Here is a 20,621-nt window from a genome sequence, read left to right on the forward strand (position 1 = left end):
CTGCCAGTAATTGGTGGTGTTTGGGGTACCTGCCAGTAATTGGTGGTGTTTGGGGTACCTGCCAGTAATTGGTGGTGTTTGGGGTACCTGCCAGTAATTGGTGGTGTTTGGGGTACCTGCCAGTAATTGGTGGTGTTTGGGGTACCTGCCAGTAATTGGTGGTGTTTGGGGGTATCTGCCAGTAATTGGTGGTGTTTGGAGGTACCTGCCAGTAATTGGTGGTGTTTGGGGGTACCTGCCAGTAATTGGTGGTGTTTGGAGGTACCTGCCAGTAATTGGTGGTGTTTGGAGGTACCTGCCAGTAATTGGTGGTGTTTGGGGGTACAGTACCTGCCAGTAATTGGTGGTGTTTGGGGTACCTGCCAGTAATTGGTGGTGTTTGGGGATACCTGCCAGTAATTGGTGGTGTTTGGGGATACCTGCCAGTAATTGGTGGTGTTTGGGGTACCTGCCAGTAATTGGTGGTGTTTGGGGGTACCTGCCAGTAATTGGTGGTGTTTGGGGTACCTGCCAGTAATTGGTGGTGTTTGGGGGTACCTGCCAGTAATTGGTGGTGTTTGGGGGTACCTGCCAGTAATTGGTGGTGTTTGGGGATACCTGCCAGTAATTGGTGGTGTTTGGGGGTACAGTACCTGCCAGTAATTGGTGGTGTTTTGAGGTACCTGCCAGTAATTGGTGGTGTTTGGAGGTACAGTACCTGCCAGTAATTGGTGGTGTTTGGGGGTACCTGCCAGTAATTGGTGGTGTTTGGGGGTACAGTACCAGCCAGTAATTTGTGGTGTTTGGGGGTACAGTACCTGCCAGTAATTGGTGGTGTTTGGGGGTACAGTACCTGCCAGTAATTGGTGGTGTTTGGTGGTACAGTACCTGCCAGTAATTGGTGGTGTTTGGGGTACCTGCCAGTAATTGGTGGTGTTTGGGGGTACCTGCCAGTAATTGGTGGTGTTTGGGGATACCTGCCAGTAATTGGTGGTGTTTGGGGGTACAGTACCTGCCAGTAATTGGTGGTGTTTGGGGGTACCTGCCAGTAATTGGTGGTGTTTGGGATACCTGCCAGTAATTGGTGGTGTTTGGGGGTACCTGCCAGTAATTGGTGGTGTTTGGGGGTACCTGCCAGTAATTGGTGGTGTTTGGGGGTACAGTAAGCCCTGTGGCCAGCAGGGCGACTAAGTGATTCTCCGTAAGAAAGAAGAAGAAAACTCAGTATTCAGAGAGCCTGAGATTCCCTCATTTTTGTCTTCTAAGTGTTCATTATATCTTCTTCTATATCTTGGTTTGGCAACCACTTTTCTCCTTTCTCTCAGGAAAGAGACTGTGTATAAAAATGGCCAATGAGCTTGGCTTTGGCTGTGCCCTCTTCTGTCCAATAGGAGAAGACCAGGGGGACAGTCAGAGGGCAGAGGTTGTGAGGTCACGAGAAAGGGGTGTGGGGGGAGGTTCAGAACTCCCACTCAGACGGGTCTTCCTTGCCGGCAGCCTTCTCCAGTCTGTGGATGATATTGTCGAGGTTGGCAGCTTTCTTCCTGCGCAGGGTATTGTCCCTGGGGTTCCTAGCCGGGGTTGAGGTGTGACTGGAGGGGGCTGAGAGAGAGAGACCTGCCTCAGGTAGACTGAAGAGGTTCCCGTTGCTGCTGGAGACCGGCCCGACCGAGCCTGAGGTAGTGCAGTTTCTCTGGGCAGGGGATCCACCTGACACCCCGGCTTCAACCCTGACCTCCATGTCCTGGTTCTCAGGGGCTCCTCTGTGCCTCCCGTGGTGCCCCTCCACTGTGCCGTCTGACTCTGTCCCATCACAGCTGTCCCCCTCCCCTGCTTTAGCTGCTGCCGCTGACCCTGCTGCCTGAATCTCCTCTATGAAGAGCTCCCTGCGGATACGAGACCTGGGGAGGGACGGGAGAGCAGGGGGTTAAATACTAGGTTGGGCGATATTACGATGGTATCATCGATGGTGAAGACATCAGGATGTGACAGACTATATGGTTTAGCTTATTTGAACTTGACTGGCGCCGTGCGGTACAAAACCCTGTTCACAGCAGTAATTAGCCTATTCCTATTGGCTATCGCCTATTTCAATCAATACACTATATACAGAATGCAAGAAATTAATGTAGGAGCAGAGAATTCAACCAAAGCAGCGCAAAATGTCCAAAAAGAAAATATTGTTTCTCTCCGTCAGACTATAGCCATATATATATATATATATATAATTTTTTATAAACAGACACTCCTTAACTATATTGTGTCTAACTGTTTAAAAAATAAATAAAAGTAGCCTATATTTCCCTCTCTGTTGTTAGTTTTTCTATAGTTTTATGAGTTAAGACGGTAGACTGCTTCTATCCAGCCCATGACGTCACTACAGAAAGACAGTTCCTCATCAGAGACAGGCACGCCACAGACAGAGACTGAATATATACACACACACACACCCAGACACCAACACACCCAGACGCCAACACACCTACACAGCCAGACACCCACACAGCCAGACACCAACACACCTACACAGCCAGACACCAACACATCTAGACACCCAGACACCAACACACCCAGACACCCTCCAATACACCCAGACACCCTCCAACACACCCAGACACCTAAACACCCAGACACCTAAACACCCACACACCCAGACACCTAAACACCCAGACACCAACACACCCAGACACCTAAACACCCAGACACCTAAACACCCAGACACCAACACACCTAAACACCCAGACACCTAAACACCCAGACACCAACACACCCAGACACCAACACACCTAGACACATAAACACCCAGACACCAACACACCCAGACACCAACACACCTAGACACCAACACACCTAGACACCCAGACACCAACACATCCAGACACCAATACACCCAGACACCTAAACACCCAGACACCTAAACACCCAGACACCTAAACACCCAGACACCTAAACACCCAGACACCTAAAAACACCCAGACACCAACACACCCAGACACCAACACACCCAGACACCTAAACATCCAGACACCTAAACATCCAGACACCTAAACACCCAGACACCAACACACCCAGACACCTAAAAACACCCAGACACCTAAACACCCAGACACCAACACACCCAGACACCTAAAAACACCCAGACACCTAAAAACACCCAGACACCTAAAAACACCCAGACACCTAAAAACACCCAGACACCTAAACACCCAGACACCAACACACCCAGACACCTAAACACCCAGACACCAACACACCCAGACACCTAAACATCCAGACACATAAACACCCAGACACCAACACACCCAGACACCTAAACACCCAGACACCTAAACACCCAGACACCTAAACACCCAGACACCTAAACACCCAGACACCTAAACATCCAGACACCTAAAAACACCCAGACACCTAAAAACACCCAGACACCAACACATTTTCTGTTTTAACAGCATTATCTTTCGCCCAGTTGCATTTGATTTCGCGTTACAGCCCGACTGTTGTGTTAGAAAATGTGTATTTATAGCATCGTACATCACAATGTTTTATGGGTAGATAATCACGGTCGCCCAACTCTAATGGTTTCCTGTCATACCTTGTCAAGTGCTTAAAGAAAGCTTGTAGTAGCGCAGTAACTGACCTGTAGTTGTGGAACCAGTTGATGACCGTGCTGGTCTTCAGGTTGAGCTTGGAGGCCAGCTCCTCAATGGTTTTGGGGAGGGGTAAGGTTTCTCCTGGTAAGCCCTCTTCAGAGCCTCCTTCTCCTCGGGACCCAGAACCACCCGGACCTTCTTCTGGTACAGCTGAGTCCGTCGCTGGTGCTGGGGGCTGGCGCTCTGAAGGAAGTCTGGTCCTGCCAGGCCACCGTCCACAGAACGGCTATCACTCAGCGAACTGTGGCGTCTCTTCAGGTAGGCTGGGGGGGGGGCAGAGGCGAGGATGAGATATCGTGGTAGATAAACACAGTGTACTGGTACCAACACCCACTAGGGGGCATTAATGTCTAACTTTAGCAATACAAGGAACAAAGTGTTAGCCTCTGAAAGCATCACATGCTACAAATGTGTAAGTGACAGCATGGATTTATTCGCGCCTCGGGCCGCTGCTCCACTCGGGAGGCCAGTCTCCTACAGTACACTACACACTGATCCAATGACAAGCCTTCAAAGGCCATGTACATGTGTGTCTGTAGCCTCTAAGTGATACACTCCACACGGGTCAACTCATGGTTCGGTCTGCCTTTCCTCCCAGCTCTGCTATTGGCCTGGCCCCGACTGCTCTATTCTAAACCTTCTGTGACATATGGTGTAGACGCTCACCTCCAGGCCTGCTGTGGGCATGCTCGGTGTGAGGGGTCAGGGGGTCACTAACAGAGAGAACTGGGGAAGCCGGGCCTGCTGTGGGCATGCTCAGTGTGAGGGGTCAGGGGGTCACTAGCAGAGAGAGTTGGGGAAGCCGGGCCTGCTGTGGGCATGCTCAGTGTGAGGGGTCAGGGGGTCACTAACAGAGAGAGTTGGGGAAGCCGGGCCTGCTGTGGGCATGCTCGGTGTGAGGGGTCAGGGGGTCACTAGCAGAGAGAGTTGGGGAAGCTGGGCCTGCTGTGGGCATGCTCAGTGTGAGGGGTCAGGGGGTCACTAGCAGAGAGAGTTGGGGAAGCCGGGCCTGCTGTGGGCATGCTCAGTGTGAGAGGTCAGTGGGTCACTAACAGAGAGAGTTGGGGAAGCCGGGCCAGCTCCGTTGTCAAAGCAAACTATGTTTTGTAAACAGCTGATGTCATGACTTTTCCTCTTTTGTCCTTTCTACCATAGCTATCTACAGTACAGGCTGGGACAGGAACCGTGTGATGATGTCTATCCTACCCTGATTTATCCTGCCCTGATGTCTATCTTGCCCTGATGTCTATCCTGCCCTGATCTCTATCCTGCCCTGATGTCTATGGCTGGGACAGGGACCGTGTGATGATGTCTATCCTACCCTGATTTATCCTGCCCTGATGTCTATCCTGCCCTGATGTCTATCCTGCCCTGATGTCTATCCTGCCCTGATTTATCCTGCCCTGATGTCTATCCTGCCCTGATGTCTATGGCTGGGACAGGAACCGTGTGATGATGTCTATCCTACCCTGATGTCTATCCTACCCTGATTTATCCTGCCCTGATGTCTATCCTGCCCTGATGTCTATCCTGCCCTGATTTATCCTGCCCTGATTTATCCTGCCCTGATGTCTATCCTGCCCTGATGTCTATCCTGCCCTGATGTATCCTGCCCTGATGTCTATCCTGCCCTGATGTCTATCTAACCCTGATGTCTATCCTGCCCTGATGTCTATCCTGCCCTGATTTATCCTGCCCTGATGTCTATCCTGCCCTGATGTCTATCCTGCCCTGATGTATATCCTACCCTGATTTATCCTGCCCTGATGTCTATCCTGCCCTGATGTCTATCCTGCCCTGATGTCTATCCTGCCCTGATGACTATCCTATCCTGATTCTTACCCTGATGTCTATCCTACCCTGATGTCTATCTTACCCTGATGTCTATGGCTGGGACAGGAATCGTGTGATGATGTCTATCCTACCCTGATGTCTATCCTACCCTGATGTCAATCTTACCCTGATGTCTATCCTACCCTGATGTCAATCTTACCCTGATGTCTATCATGCCCTGATGTCTATCCTACCCTGATGTCTATGGCTGGGACAGGAACCGTGGGATGATGTCTATCCTACCCTGATGTCTATCCTACCCTGATGTCTATCCTGCCCTGATATCAATCTTATCCTGATGTCATCCTACCCTGATGTCTATGGCTGGGACAGGAACCGTGTGTTGATGTCTATCTTATCCTGATGTCTATCCTACCCTGATGTCAATCTTTACCCTGATGCCTATCCTGCCCTGATGTCTATCCTACCCTGATGTCTATGGCTGGGACAGGAACCGTGTGATGATGTCTATCCTACCCTGATGTCAATCTTACCCTGATGTCTATCCTACCCTGATGTCTATCTTACCCTGATGTCTATCCTACCCTGATGTCAATCTTACCCTGATGTTTATGCTACCCTGATAAGTGGAAGATAGCAGAGAAGTTTAGTCAACACCCTTAGTTATTATGGAAGTAGAACTGCTATGTGTTCACTTCATGGATGCAACGTCAAGGGAAGGAGAAACGATAGGGAAACCAGGAATCAGAGGATGAATGAAACCAGGAAGTAGGGGCTTAATGAAATCAGGAAGCAAGGGATAAATTAAACCAGGAAGCAGCAGGTGACTGGAACCAGGAAGCAGTAGATGAATGGAACCAGGAAGCAGCAGGTGACTGGAACCAGGAAGCAGCGGGTGAATGGAACCAGGAAGCGGCAGGAGAATGGAACCAGGAAGCAGTAGATGAATGGAACCAGGAAGCAGTAGATGAATGGAACCAGGAAGCAGCGAGTGACTGGAACCAGGAAGTAGGGAGTGACTGGAACCAGGAAGCAGGGGATAAATGTAACCAGGAAGCAGGGGATAAATGGAACAAGGAAGCAGCAGGTGAATGGAACCAGGAAGCAGCAGGTGAATGGAACCAGGAAGCAGCAGGTGAATGCAACAAGGAAGCAGCAGGTGAATGGAACCAGGAAGCAGCAGGTGAATGGAACCAGGAAGCAGGGGGTGACTGGAACCAGGAAGCAGCAGGTGAATGGAATCAGGAAGCAGCGGGTGAATGGAACCAGGAAGCAGCAGGTGAATGGAATCAGGAAGCAGCGGGTGAATGGAACCAGGAAGCAGTGGATAAATGGAACCAGGAAGCAGCGGGTGAATGGAACCAGGAAGCAGTGGATAAATGGAACCAGGAAGCAGCGGGTGAATGGAACCAGGAAGCAGCAGGTGAATGGAATCAGGAAGCAGCGGGTGAATGGAACCAGGAAGCAGGGGGTGACTGGAACCAGGAAGCAGGGGGTGACTGGAACCAGGAAGCAGCAGGTGAATGGAATCAGGAAGCAACGGGTGAATGGAACCAGGAAGCAGTGGATAAATGGAACCAGGAAGCAGCGGGTGAATGGAACCAGGAAGCAGGGGGTGACTGGAACCAGGAAGCAGGGGGTGACTGGAACCAGGAAGCAGCAGGTGAATGGAACCAGGAAGCAGCAAGTGAATGGAACCAGGAAGCAGCAGGTGATTGGAACCAGGAAGAAGTAGATTAATGGATCAGTGCAGTAAGGAGAGGAAGCAGGAAGCAGGGGGAGGAGACATTATAGTAATCACCGATGATGATGATTATTGATGATGATGAAGATGATAACTGTCAGTGGGCCCCTGGAGGGCCACCTGATGTCCCATCCAATAAAGCGTGTAATTGTCAATAAATGGGTCCTGACATCACCGAGGTGTGTTTGGTCTGTGTGTGAGAGACACAGAATGCAAAGAGAGAGTGATCATTACCTTTCTTCTCCAGGCGTTTCATGTCCATCAGTTTCTCCACTTTCTGTGGGTCCTGCAGCCAGAACTGCATGCGGACGAATGGCTCACGTCCCTTCAGACTGAGCTTTTGCCAGGGCTTAGGCCGAGCCAGCAGATCAGACACCGAGCCCTGGGTCAGACCCAGGATACTCTCCCCAAACAGACGCTGCCCTGAGGGGAGAGAGAGTAGAGAGACAGGGGGTCAGGCTGGAGGTCTGAACGGACTATCCAAGCTTGTATTTGGAGAAACTTGATGAATCTTTACATTATCTAATAATCGAAAGGAAAAAATATGATAGGGTGAAACTTGGGGCGACGGGCTTAAACTAGGGGCGACGGGCTTAAACTAGGGGAGATGGGTTTAAACTGGGGGCGGCGGGCTTAAACTGGGGGCGACGGGCTTAATCTGGGGGCGACGGGCTTAATCTGGGGGCGACGGGCTTAATCTGGGGGAGACGGGCTTAAACTAGGGGGGGCGACGGGCTTAAACTAGGGGCGACGGGCTTAAACTGGGGGCGACGGGCTTAAACTAGGGGGCGACGGGGTTAAACTAGGGGCGACGGGCTTAAACTAGGGGCGACGGGTTTAAACTAGGGGCGACGGGTTTAAACTAGGGGCGACGGGCTTAAACTGGGGGCGATGGGCTTAAACTAGGGGGAGGACGGGTTTAAACTGGGGGCGACGGGCTGAAACTAGGGGGGGCGACGGGCTTAAACTGGGGGCGATGGGCTTAAACTAGGGGCGACGTGCTTAAACTAGGGGCGACGGGCTTAAACTAGGGGCGACGGGTTTAAACTAGGGGCGACGGGCTTAAACTGGGGGCGACAGGCTTAATCTGGGGGCGACGGGCTTAATCTGGGGGCGACGGGCTTAATCTGGGGGCGACGGGCTTAATCTGGGGGAGACGGGCTTAAACTAGTGGGGGCGACGGGCTTAAACTAGGGGCGACGGGCTTAAACTAGGGGCGACGACGAGCTTAAACTGGGGACGACGGGCTTAAACTGGGGGCGACGGGCTTAAACTAGGGGGAGGACGGGCTTAAACTGGGGGCGACGGGCTTAAACTGGGGGCGACGGCCTTAAACTCAGGGCAAAGGGCTTAAACTGGGGGTGACGGGCTTAAACTAGGGGGCGACGGGCTTAAACTAGGGGGAGGACGGGCTTAAACTGGGGGCGACGGCCTTAAACTCAGGGCAAAGGGCTTAAACTGGGGTGACGGGCTTAAACTAGGGGGCGACGGGCTTAAACTGGGGGCGACGGGCTTAAACTGGGGGCGACGGGCTTAAACTGGGGGCGACGGGCTTAAACTGGGGGTGACGGGCTTAAACTAGGGGGCGACGGGCTTAAACTAGGGGCGACGGGCTTAAACTAGGGGCGACGGGCTTAAACTGGGGGCGACGGGCTTAAACTGGGGGCGACGGGCTTAAACTAGGGGCGACGGGCTTAAACTGGGGGCGACGGGCTTAAACTAGGGGCGACGGGCTAAAACTAGGGGCGACGGGCTAAAACTAGGGGCGACGGGCTAAAACTAGGGGCGACGGGCTTAAACTAGGGGCGACGGGTTTAAACTGGGGGTGGCGGGCTTAAGAGTGAACGACAAAGAAGGAAAATAGAAAAAAGACAAAGAAGGAAAATAGAAAAAAGACAAAGAAGGAAAATAGGTAAAGAGAGAAAGAATAAGGACGAGAAGAGGAAGGAGAAGACAGATAAGAGACTGAAAGAACAATACTAAGTCTGAGTCTCACCAAGGTTGTTATCAGTCAGCACCTCCTTGACCTTCTTGGTGAGGACGTATGTGTCCAGCTCAGGAGACATGGCTATCGTCTCCTGGATGCTGAGGCCTGTGATGGGGCCGAGGAGGGGCGTGCCAGGCTGGGACTCCCCCCCTGAGGGCTCCCCATATGGGGGATCCAGAGATGGGGCCTGGGAGGCAAGAGGGTCCCGGTCCCCCCCTAAACCGTAGGATGACTCCTCAGCAGAGCTCAGTGGGGACTCTGGGGCAGGGCTGCAGCTGGCTGAGGTCTGGCTGGGAGTGCCCTCTGCTGGAGGAGAATGGAAACACAGTGTAGGCAGGAGCAAACAGTACAGTAGGTTAGACGGACTTAAGTGGTTCTTTATTCTGGTTCTGGAGACCCAAACGACCTAGTACTTTTCAACGGTTTGATGCTGAGCTGAATAGTGGAATGAGGTGTAGTGCCAGTCCTTTGAATCATCAAAGGATTACTAGATTTTATTAGGATCTCTTTTAGTCTCCATTTGGACTCATCTTCCAAGAGTCCTTAAACATTCAAATACAATTTGTAATATAAAAACACACTTTCACATTTAAAACACACCATTACAAACATACATAATATACTAACATAATGACCCGATAAATACTCCATCTAAAAAAATATTGATTCTTCATCTACTATAGTCCCACAACATTTCCATATACTGTATTTAAATTGTTTTAAAATAATGTTTAAATGTATATATTGAAAGGGATCACACTGCAGTCAACGAGCCGTGTCAGAAGAAGAACCTCTAGCTCATCAACACGCTCACTGTTTGGCAGGTCTGAGAGAGACAACTCTGTAGGTTATAACAATAGGTTATAACAGTAGGTTATAACAATACGGATGAATCTCCTGGATAATCTAGGGTATTTGGCATCTCTCCCCCTCCCATAATCCCCTCTGTCCCTTCCCCATAATCCCCTCTGTCCCTTCCCCATAATCCCCTCTGTCCCTTCACCATAATCCCCTCTGTCCCTTCCTCATAATCCCCTCTGTCCCTTCCCCATAATCCCCTCTGTCCCTTCCCCATAATCCCCTCTGTCCCTTCCCCATAATCCCTCTGTCCCTTCCCCTCAATCCCCTCTGTCCCTCCCCATAATCCCCTCTGTCCCTTCCCCATAATCCCCTCTGTCCCTTCCCCTCAATCCCCTCTGTCCCTTCCCCATAATCCCCTCTGTCCCTTCCCCATAATCCCCTCTGTCCCTTCCTCATAATCCCCTCTGTCCCTTCCCCATAATCCCCTCTGTCCCTTCCCCATAATCCCCTCTGTCCCTTCCCCACAATCCCCTCTGTCCCTTCCCCATAATCCCCTCTGTCCCTTCCCCATAATCCCCTCTGTCCCTTCCCCATAATCCCCTCTGTCCCTTCCCCATAATCCCCTCTGTCCCTTCCCCATAATCCCCTCTGTCCCTTCCCCACAATCCCCTCTGTCCCTTCCCCACAATCCCCTCTGTCCCTTCCCCATAATCCCCTCTGTCCCTTCCCCATAATCCCCTCTGTCCCTTCCCCATAATCCCCTCTGTCCCTTCACCATAATCCCCTCTGTCCCTTCACCATAATCCCCTCTGTCCCTTCACCATAATCCCCTCTGTCCCTTCCTCATAATCCCCTCTGTCCCTTCCCCATAATCCCCTCTGTCCCTTCCCCATAATCCCCTCTGTCCCTTCCCCATAATCCCCTCTGTCCCTTCCCCTCAATCCCCCTCTGTCCCTTCCCCATAATCCCCTCTGTCCCTTCCCCATAATCCCCTCTGTCCCTTCCCCATAATCCCTCTGTCCCTTCCCCATAATCCCCTCTGTCCCTTCCCCATAATCCCCTCTGTCCCTTCACCATAATCCCTCTGTCCCTTCCTCATAATCCCTCTGTCCCTTCCCCATAATCCCCTCTGTCCCTTCCCCATAATCCCCTCTGTCCCTTCCCCATAATCCCCTCTGTCCCTTCCCCATAATCCCCTCTGTCCCTTCCCCATAATCCCCTCTGTCCCTTCCCCATAATCCCCTCTGTCCCTTCCCCATAATCCCCTCTGTCCCTTCACCATAATCCCCTCTGTCCCTTCCTCATAATCCCCTCTGTCCCTTCCCCATAATCCCCTCTGTCCCTTCCCCATAATCCCCTCTGTCCCTTCCCCATAATCCCCTCTGTCCCTTCCCCATAATCCCCTCTGTCCCTTCCCCATAATCCCCTCTGTCCCTTCCCCATAATCCCCTCTGTCCCTTCCCCATAATCCCCTCTGTCCCTTCCCCATAATCCCCTCTGTCCCTTCCCCATAATCCCCTCTGTCCCTTCACCATAATCCCCTCTGTCCCTTCCTCATAATCCCCTCTGTCCCTTCCCCATAATCCCCTCTGTCCCTTCCCCATAATCCCATCTGTCACTTCCCCATAATCCCCTCTGTCCCTTCCCCATAATCCCCTCTGTCCCTTCCCCATAATCCCCTCTGTCCCTTCCCCATACTCCCCTCTGTCCCTTCCCCATAATCCCCTCTGTCCCTTCCCCATAATCCCCTCTGTCCCTTCCCCATAATCCCCTCTGTCCCTTCCCCATAATCCCCTCTGTCCCTTCCCCATAATCCCCTCTGTCCCTTCCCCATAATCCCCTCTGTCCCTTCACCATAATCCCCTCTGTCCCTTCCTCATAATCCCCTCTGTCCCTTCCCCATAATCCCCTCTGTCCCTTCCCCATAATCCCATCTGTCACTTCCCCATAATCCCCTCTGTCCCTTCCCCATAATCCCCTCTGTCCCTTCCCCATAATCCCCTCTGTCCCTTCCCCATACTCCCCTCTGTCCCTTCCCCATAATCCCTCTGTCCCTTCCTCATAATCCCCTCTGTCCCTTCCTCATAATCCCCTCTGTCCCTTCCTCATAATCCCCTCTGTCCCTTCCCCATAATCCCCTCTGTCCCTTCCTCATAATCCCCTCTGTCCCTTCCTCATAATCCCCTCTGTCCCTTCCCCATACTCCCCTCTGTCCCTTCCCCATACTCCCCTCTGTCCCTTCCCCATAATCCCCTCTGTCCCTTCCTCATAATCCCCTCTGTCCCTTCCTCATAATCCCCTCTGTCCCTTCCTCATAATCCCCTCTGTCCCTTCCTCATAATCCCCTCTGTCCCTTCCTCATAATCCCCTCTGTCCCTTCACCATAATCCCCTCTGTCCCTTCCTCATAATCCCCTCTGTCCCTTCCCCATAATCCCCTCTGTCCCTTCCCCATAATCCCATCTGTCACTTCCCCATAATCCCCTCTGTCCCTTCCCCATAATCCCCTCTGTCCCTTCCCCCATAATCCCCTCTGTCCCTTCCCCATACTCCCCTCTGTCCCTTCCCCATAATCCCCTCTGTCCCTTCCCCATACTCCCCTCTGTCCCTTCCCCATAATCCCCTCTGTCCCTTCCCCACAATCCCCTCTGTCCCTTCCCCACAATCCCCTCTGTCCCTTCCCCACAATCCCCTCTGTCTCTGTTCTGTTTTGCAGAAGGCTGGAATGGAGCAGTCAAGGAGGGTGAAACTAAGTAAACTTGGAGAGAGACACGCTATGCAGGAGGGAGGGGTGACCGGCTGACCCCCCAGGGCTGTTATGAGTCGACAGGTTAACTGTGATCATTTACAGCTCAGCAGTCGACTGTAAATTGAGGTGGGTCTTAATTGTGTTTTTTTGTTGATGTCAATACACGGTACACACACAGTCCATTACCTTGGTTGTGAGCAGGCTCGATGTGTGTGTTCTGACCCAGGTCACAGTTCAACCACAGCTGCATACGCAGGCCTCTGGAAGTCATCTTGCTCCAGGGTTTACGACGAGACGTTGCGTCACACATACTTCCTAGAGCCTAACACACACACACACACACACACACACACACACACACACACACACACACACACACACACACACACACACACACACACACACACACACACACACACACACACACACACACACACACACACACACACACACACAGACAGACAGACAGAGCCACAGACACACACACACACACAGACACACACAGACAGAGACACACACACACACACACACGAACACACACACACAGACACACACAGACAGAGACACAGACACACACACAAAACATCAGTCACTCATTCATGTTATGGAATGGCTAAACAGATACAGAGAGACCACAAGCGTACACACACATTATAATAATAATAATATAATAATAATATAATACATTAAACTAAAGGTTTAATTAAGGTTACGTATATTCTGACTTGTATTGGGGACCCAAACCCGATCGATACCTTCAGAGACAGGTTGTGATCTAACGGCTGTGAGACCACTTCCCCCGGCCGCTGAGGGTGTTACTCACCTCTTTAGAGTCCTCCTGGGTGTGGTTCTCCTCTCCCCCTTTATCTCCGCGGGGGTCTGGGTTCATGTTGCTCCACCACCACCCTGCAGGCCGGGCAGACCCCTCAGAGCTCCGACCCAACACCGGCACGCCAGCAGCCATGCCGTCCTGCACGGACGCTCCTCTGTCCTCCCTCTTCACACTAGAGCTGAAGTCCAGGACTGTAAACGGCGAGGAGGAGGAGACTGGGAGGGCGGCGGGGGGTTTCTTCATGGAGAGAGTCCGAGGGGTAGGGAAGGAGGCAGCCAGATGGGAGACCAGTAGATCCCTCTGGGAGGGAGAGGAGAAAGAGGAAGAGGAGGCTTTGAGGATGGGTTCCACAGCAGCTTGTTGGGCCTCCATCTCTCGTCGAGCTTGTTCTAGGATGGAGCGGATGGCCTCGTCTGAACCACCGCCTCCTCCTCTCAGTCCCCCACCAGGAGAAGGACCATGGTAGCAGTCTGCTGGAGAGAAAAAGGAGATAACGGATATCAGAGACTGTATATCGCCCCAAACACACAGAAAGATAACAGCCAATTCTGAGGAAGTTAATAACATCTTGGGACCTTTAATGTATTGTCTTTGAATAAGACAAAACAGAATGTGACTCGACCTCTCTATATAATGGATCATCTAGGGACAACTGTCATCTTATTCCACCACAGCAGGAACAACTGTCATCGTATTCCACCACAGCAGGAACAACTGTCACCCTATTCCACCACAGCAGGAACAACTGTCATCCTATTCCACCACATGGGAACAACTGTCGCCCTATTCCACCACATGGGAACAACTGTCACCCTATTCCACCACATGGGAACAACTGTCACCCTATTCCACCACAGTGGGAACAACTGTCACCCTATTCCACCACATGGGAACAACTGTCACCCTATTCCACCACATGGGAACAACTGTCACCCTATTCCACCACAGCAGGAACAACTGTCATCCTATTCCACCACATGGGAACAACTGTCGCCCTATTCCACCACATGGGAACAACTGTCACCCTATTCCACCACATGGGAACAACTGTCACCCTATTCCACCACAGTGGGAACAACTGTCACCCTATTCCACCACACAGGGAACACTGTCACTGTCAATTCCACCACAGCAGGAACAACTGTCACCCTATTCCACCACATGGGAACAACTGTCACCCTATTCCACCACAGCAGGAACAACTGTCACCCTATTCCACCACAGCAGGAACAACTGTCATGGGAACAACTGTCACCCTATTCAGGGAACAACTGTATTCCACCACAGCAGGAACAACTGTCACCCTATTCCACCACAGCAGGAACAACTGTCACCCTATTCCACCACAGCAGGAACAACTGTCACCCTATTCCACCACAGCAGGAACAACTGTCATCCTATTCCACCACAGCAGGAACAACTGTCACCCTATTCCACCACAGCAGGAACAACTGTCATCCTATTCAACCACAGCAGGAACAACTGTCATCCTATTCCACCACAACAGGAACAACTGTCACCCAATTCCACCACATGGGAACAACTATCATCCTATTACAACCACAGCAGGAACAACTGTCACCCTATTCCACCACAGCAGGAACAACCACATCACCCAATTCCACCACAGCAGGAACAACTGTCTATTCCACCCAGCAGGAACAATTCCACCACAGCAGGAACAACTGTCACCCGAACAACTGTCATCCTATTCCACCACAGCAGGAACAACTGTCATTCCCCTCCACCACAGCAGGAACAACTTCACCCATTCCACCACAGCAGGAACAACTGTCACCCCACCACATGGGAACAATTCCACCACAGCAGGAACAACTGTCATCGTATTCCACCACAGCAGGAACACTGTCACCCAATTCCACCACAGCAGGAACAACTGTCATCCTATTACAACCACAGCAGGAACAACTGTCATCCTATTCCACCACAGCAGGAACAACTGTCACCAGGAACAATTCCACCACAACAGGAACAACTGTCACCCAATTCCACCACATGGGAACAACTATCATCCTATTACAACCACAGCAGGAACAACTGTCGCCCTATTCCACCACATGGGAACAACTGTGATTCCACCACAGCAGGAACAACTGTCACCGATTCCACCACAGCAGGAACAACTGTCATATTCCACCACATGGTATTCCACCACAGCAGGAACAACTGTCACCCAATTCCACCACAGCAGGAACAACTGTCATCCTATTCCACCACAGCAGGAACAACCACATACCACCACAGGGAACAACTGTCATCCTATTCCACCACAGCAGGAACAACTGTCATCCTATTCCACCACAACAGGAACAACTGTCACCCAACTGTCCACCACATGGGAACAACTATCATCCTATTACAACCACCAGGAACAGCAGGAACAACTGTCACCCTATTCCACCACAGCAGGAACAACTGATTCACAGGAACAACTGTCACCCAATTCCACCACAGCAGGAACAACTGTCACCCGATTCCACCACAGCAGGAACAACTGTCACCCGATTCCACCACAGCAGGAACAACTGTCACCCAATTCCACCACAGCAGGAACAACTGTCATTCCACCACAGCAGGAACAACTGTCATCCTATTCCACCACAGCAGGAACAACTGTCACCCAATTGAACAACTATCATCCTATTACAACCACAGCAGGAACAACTGTCGCCCTATTCCACCACATGGGAACAACTGTCACCCACATTCCACCACAGCAGGAACAACTGTCACCCAATTCCACCACAGCAGGAACAACTGTCATCCTATTACAACCACAGCAGGAACAACTGTCATCCTATTCCACCACAGCAGGAACAACTGTCACCCAATTCCACCACAGCAGGAACAACTGTCACCCGATTCCACCACAGCAGGAACAACTGTCACCCAATTCCACCACAGCAGGAACAACTGTCATCGTATTCCACCACAGCAGGAACAACTGTCATCCTATTCCACCACAGCAGGAACAACTGTCATCCTATTACACCACAGTGCAGACAGCAGGGGACACTCACCAATTTTCTGCACCTGCAGCTCTCTCTTGGCCTGCTCCAGGATAGACTTGATGGCCTCGTCTGAACCACACTCTGGAGTACGGATACGTGTGGTGATGTTACCTGGAAAAGTGGAGAGAGAGAGAGAGAGAGAGGAGAGAAAGAGAGAGATTCCACCACAGCAGGAACTTTGTCAAGAGAGAGCAGGAAGAGACTGTCATCCTATTCCAGAGAGAGGAGACAGACTGAGAGACAGACAGAGAGAGAGAGAGTTCTGCACTGGAGAGAGAGAGAGAGAGAGAGAGCTCCAGGAGACTTGAGAGACCACAGAGAGAGGAGATTAGACCTGGAAGAGAGAGAGAGAGAGACAGAGTCAGAGAGAGAGCCTGCTCCAGGATAGAGAGAGAGAGAGAGAGAGAGAGAGAGAGAGAGAGAGAGACAGAGAGAGACAGAGAGAGAGAGAGAGAGAGAGAGAGAGAGAGAGACAGAGAGAGAGAGAGAGAGAGAGAGAGAGAGAGAGACAGAGACAGAGAGAGAGAGAGAGAGAGAGAGAGAGAGAGAGAGAGAGAGAGAGAGAGAGAGAGAGAGAGAGAGAGAGAGAGAGAGACAGAGAGAGAGAGAGAGAGAGAGAGAGAGAGAGAGAGAGAGAGAGAGAGAGAGAGACAGAGAGAGAGAGTTACTACAGTCAGGCAGACAGACAGACCCCCAGACAGACAGACCCCCCCCAGACAGATAGACAGACAGCTAAACTCATAAACTCCCACTGTGGAACAGAGGGCAGAGCGGCTTCTGTTCATACATCCTCAAACTACTCTGCTTTTACACTGCCAGGCCAGTATGAGTCGTGTGTGTGTGTGTGTGTGTGTGTGTGTGTGTGTGTGTGTGTGTGTGTGTGTGTGTGTGTGTGTGTGTGTGTGTGTGTGTGTGTGTGTGTGTGTGTGTGTGTGTGTTGGGGGAAGGGTACATGCACAACACAGGCACTCTTCACCCAACACCACCAACTCCACGTGGACAGAAACAGAAGAGAGTGTGTTTGTAAAGTCAGACCTGTCCGGGAGGCTTGGTCAGAGCTGACACTCTGCTTGGGCAGGTCCTGTAGCGCCTGACTAAAGGCCTGGCCTGGGCTCTCTGTCAAAACAACAACAACACCATGCTTTCAACTTCACACCAACTTCCTGCTTTAATATCTCTGTCAATAAAGCACGTTCCACAAAACTAACACACACAGTTACTGAACTGTACGAGTCTGATTGACTGCAACCGTGGTAAACTGTAGTCTTGTCCTCCTGTTTGTCAATACTATTGAACCTGACTGGTAAACTGTAGTCTTGTCCTCCTGTTAGTCAATACTATTGAACCTGACTGGTAAACTGTAGTCTTGTCCTCCTGTTTGTCAATACTATTGAACCTGACTGGTAAACTGTAGTCTTGTCCCCCTGTTAGTCAATACTATTGAACCTGACTGGCAAACTGTAGTCTTGTCCCCTGTTAGTCAATACTATTGAACCTGACTGGTAAACTGTAGTCTTGTCCTCCTGTTAGTCAATACTATTGATCCTGACTGGTAAACTGTAGTCTTGTCCTCCTGTTAGTCAATACTATTGATCCTGACTGGTAAACTGTAGTCTTGTCCTCCTGTTAGTCAATACTATTGATCCTGACTGGTAAACTGTAGTCTTGTCCCCCTGTTAGTCAATACTATTGAACCTGACTGGTAAACTGTAGTCTTGTCCCCCTGTTAGTCAATACTATTGAACCTGACTGGTAAACTGTAGTCTTGTCCTCCTGTTAGTCAATACTATTGAACCTGACTGGTAAACTGTAGTCTTGTCCTCCTGTTAGTCAATACTATTGAACCTGACTGGTAAACTGTAGTCTTGTCCTCCTGTTAGTCAATACTATTGATCCTGACTGGTAAACTGTAGTCTTGTCCTCCTGTTAGTCAATACTATTGAACCTGACTGGTAAACTGTAGTCTTGTCCTCCTGTTAGTCAATACTATTGAACCTGACTGGTAAACTGTAGTCTTGTCCTCCTGTTAGTCAATACTATTGAACCTGACTGGTAAACTGTAGTCTTGTCCCCCTGTTAGTCAATACTATTGATCCTGACTGGTAAACTGTAGTCTTGTCCTCCTGTTAGTCAATACTATTGATCCTGACTGGTAAACTGTAGTCTTGTCCCCCTGTTAGTCAATACTATTGATCCTGACTGGTAAACTGTAGTCTTGTCCCCCTGTTAGTCAATACTATTGAATCTGACTGGCAAACTGTAGTCTTGTCCCCCTGTTAGTCAATACTATTGATCCTGACTGGTAAACTGTAGTCTTGTCCTCCTGTTAGTCAATACTATTGAACCTGACTGGTAAACTGTAGTCTTGTCCTCCTGTTAGTCAATACTATTGAACCTGACTGGCAAACTGTAGTCTTGTCCTCCTGTTAGTCAATACTATTGATCCTGACTGGTAAACTGTAGTCTTGTCCCCCTGTTAGTCAATACTATTGATCCTGACTGGTAAACTGTAGTCTTGTCCCCCTGTTAGTCAATACTATTGAACCTGACTGGTAAACTGTAGTCTTGTCCTCCTGTTAGTCAATACTATTGATCCTGACTGGCAAACTGTAGTCTTGTCCTCCTGTTAGTCAATACTATTGAACCTGACTGGTAAACTGTAGTCTTGTCCTCCTGTTAGTCAATACTATTGATCCTGACTGGTAAACTGTAGTCTTGTCCTCCTGTTAGTCAATACTATTGATCCTGACTGGTAAACTGTAGTCTTGTCCTCCTGTTAGTCAATACTATTGATCCTGACTGGTAAACTGTAGTCTTGTCCCCTGTTAGTCAATACTATTGATCCTGACTGGTAAACTGTAGTCTTGTCCCCTGTTAGTCAATACTATTGAACCTGACTGGTAAACTGTAGTCTTGTCCTCCTGTTAGTCAATACTATTGATCCTGACTGGCAAACTGTAGTCTTGTCCTCCTGTTAGTCAATACTATTGAACCTGACTGGTAAACTGTAGTCTTGTCCTCCTGTTAGTCAATACTATTGATCCTGACTGGTAAACTGTAGTCTTGTCCTCCTGTTAGTCAATACTATTGATCCTGACTGGTAAACTGTAGTCTTGTCCTCCTGTTAGTCAATACTATTGAACCTGACTGGTAAACTGTAGTCTTGTCCTCCTGTTAGTCAATACTATTGAACCTGACTGGTAAACTGTAGTCTTGTCCCCCTGTTAGTCAATACTATTGATCCTGACTGGTAAACTGTAGTCTTGTCCTCCTGTTAGTCAATACTATTGATCCTGACTGGTAAACTGTAGTCTTGTCCCCCTGTTAGTCAATACTATTGATCCTGACTGGTAAACTGTAGTCTTGTCCCCCTGTTAGTCAATACTATTGAATCTGACTGGCAAACTGTAGTCTTGTCCCCTGTTAGTCAATACTATTGATCCTGACTGGTAAACTGTAGTCTTGTCCTCCTGTTAGTCAATACTATTGAACCTGACTGGTAAACTGTAGTCTTGTCCTCCTGTTAGTCAATACTATTGAACCTGACTGGCAAACTGTAGTCTTGTCCTCCTGTTAGTCAATACTATTGATCCTGACTGGTAAACTGTAGTCTTGTCCCCTGTTAGTCAATACTATTGATCCTGACTGGTAAACTGTAGTCTTGTCCCCTGTTAGTCAATACTATTGAACCTGACTGGTAAACTGTAGTCTTGTCCTCCTGTTAGTCAATACTATTGATCCTGACTGGCAAACTGTAGTCTTGTCCTCCTGTTAGTCAATACTATTGAACCTGACTGGTAAACTGTAGTCTTGTCCTCCTGTTAGTCAATACTATTGATCCTGACTGGTAAACTGTAGTCTTGTCCTCCTGTTAGTCAATACTATTGATCCTGACTGGTAAACTGTAGTCTTGTCCTCCTGTTAGTCAATACTATTGATCCTGACTGGTAAACTGTAGTCTTGTCCCCCTGTTAGTCAATACTATTGATCCTGACTGGTAAACTGTAGTCTTGTCCCCCTGTTAGTCAATACTATTGAACCTGACTGGTAAACT

At 50.0% G+C, this 20,621-nt stretch overlaps 1 pseudogene; it reads right to left on the bottom strand.

Moving 5' to 3' along the window:
* The window catches only part of LOC118379813 (homeobox protein cut-like 1), a 67,770-nt pseudogene that overhangs the window by 432 nt on the left and 46,717 nt on the right, over nt 1-20,621 (bottom strand).

The sequence above is a fragment of the Oncorhynchus keta genome, unplaced genomic scaffold (assembly GCF_023373465.1).
Source record: "Oncorhynchus keta strain PuntledgeMale-10-30-2019 unplaced genomic scaffold, Oket_V2 Un_contig_6499_pilon_pilon, whole genome shotgun sequence".
Lineage (NCBI taxonomy): Eukaryota > Metazoa > Chordata > Actinopteri > Salmoniformes > Salmonidae > Oncorhynchus > Oncorhynchus keta.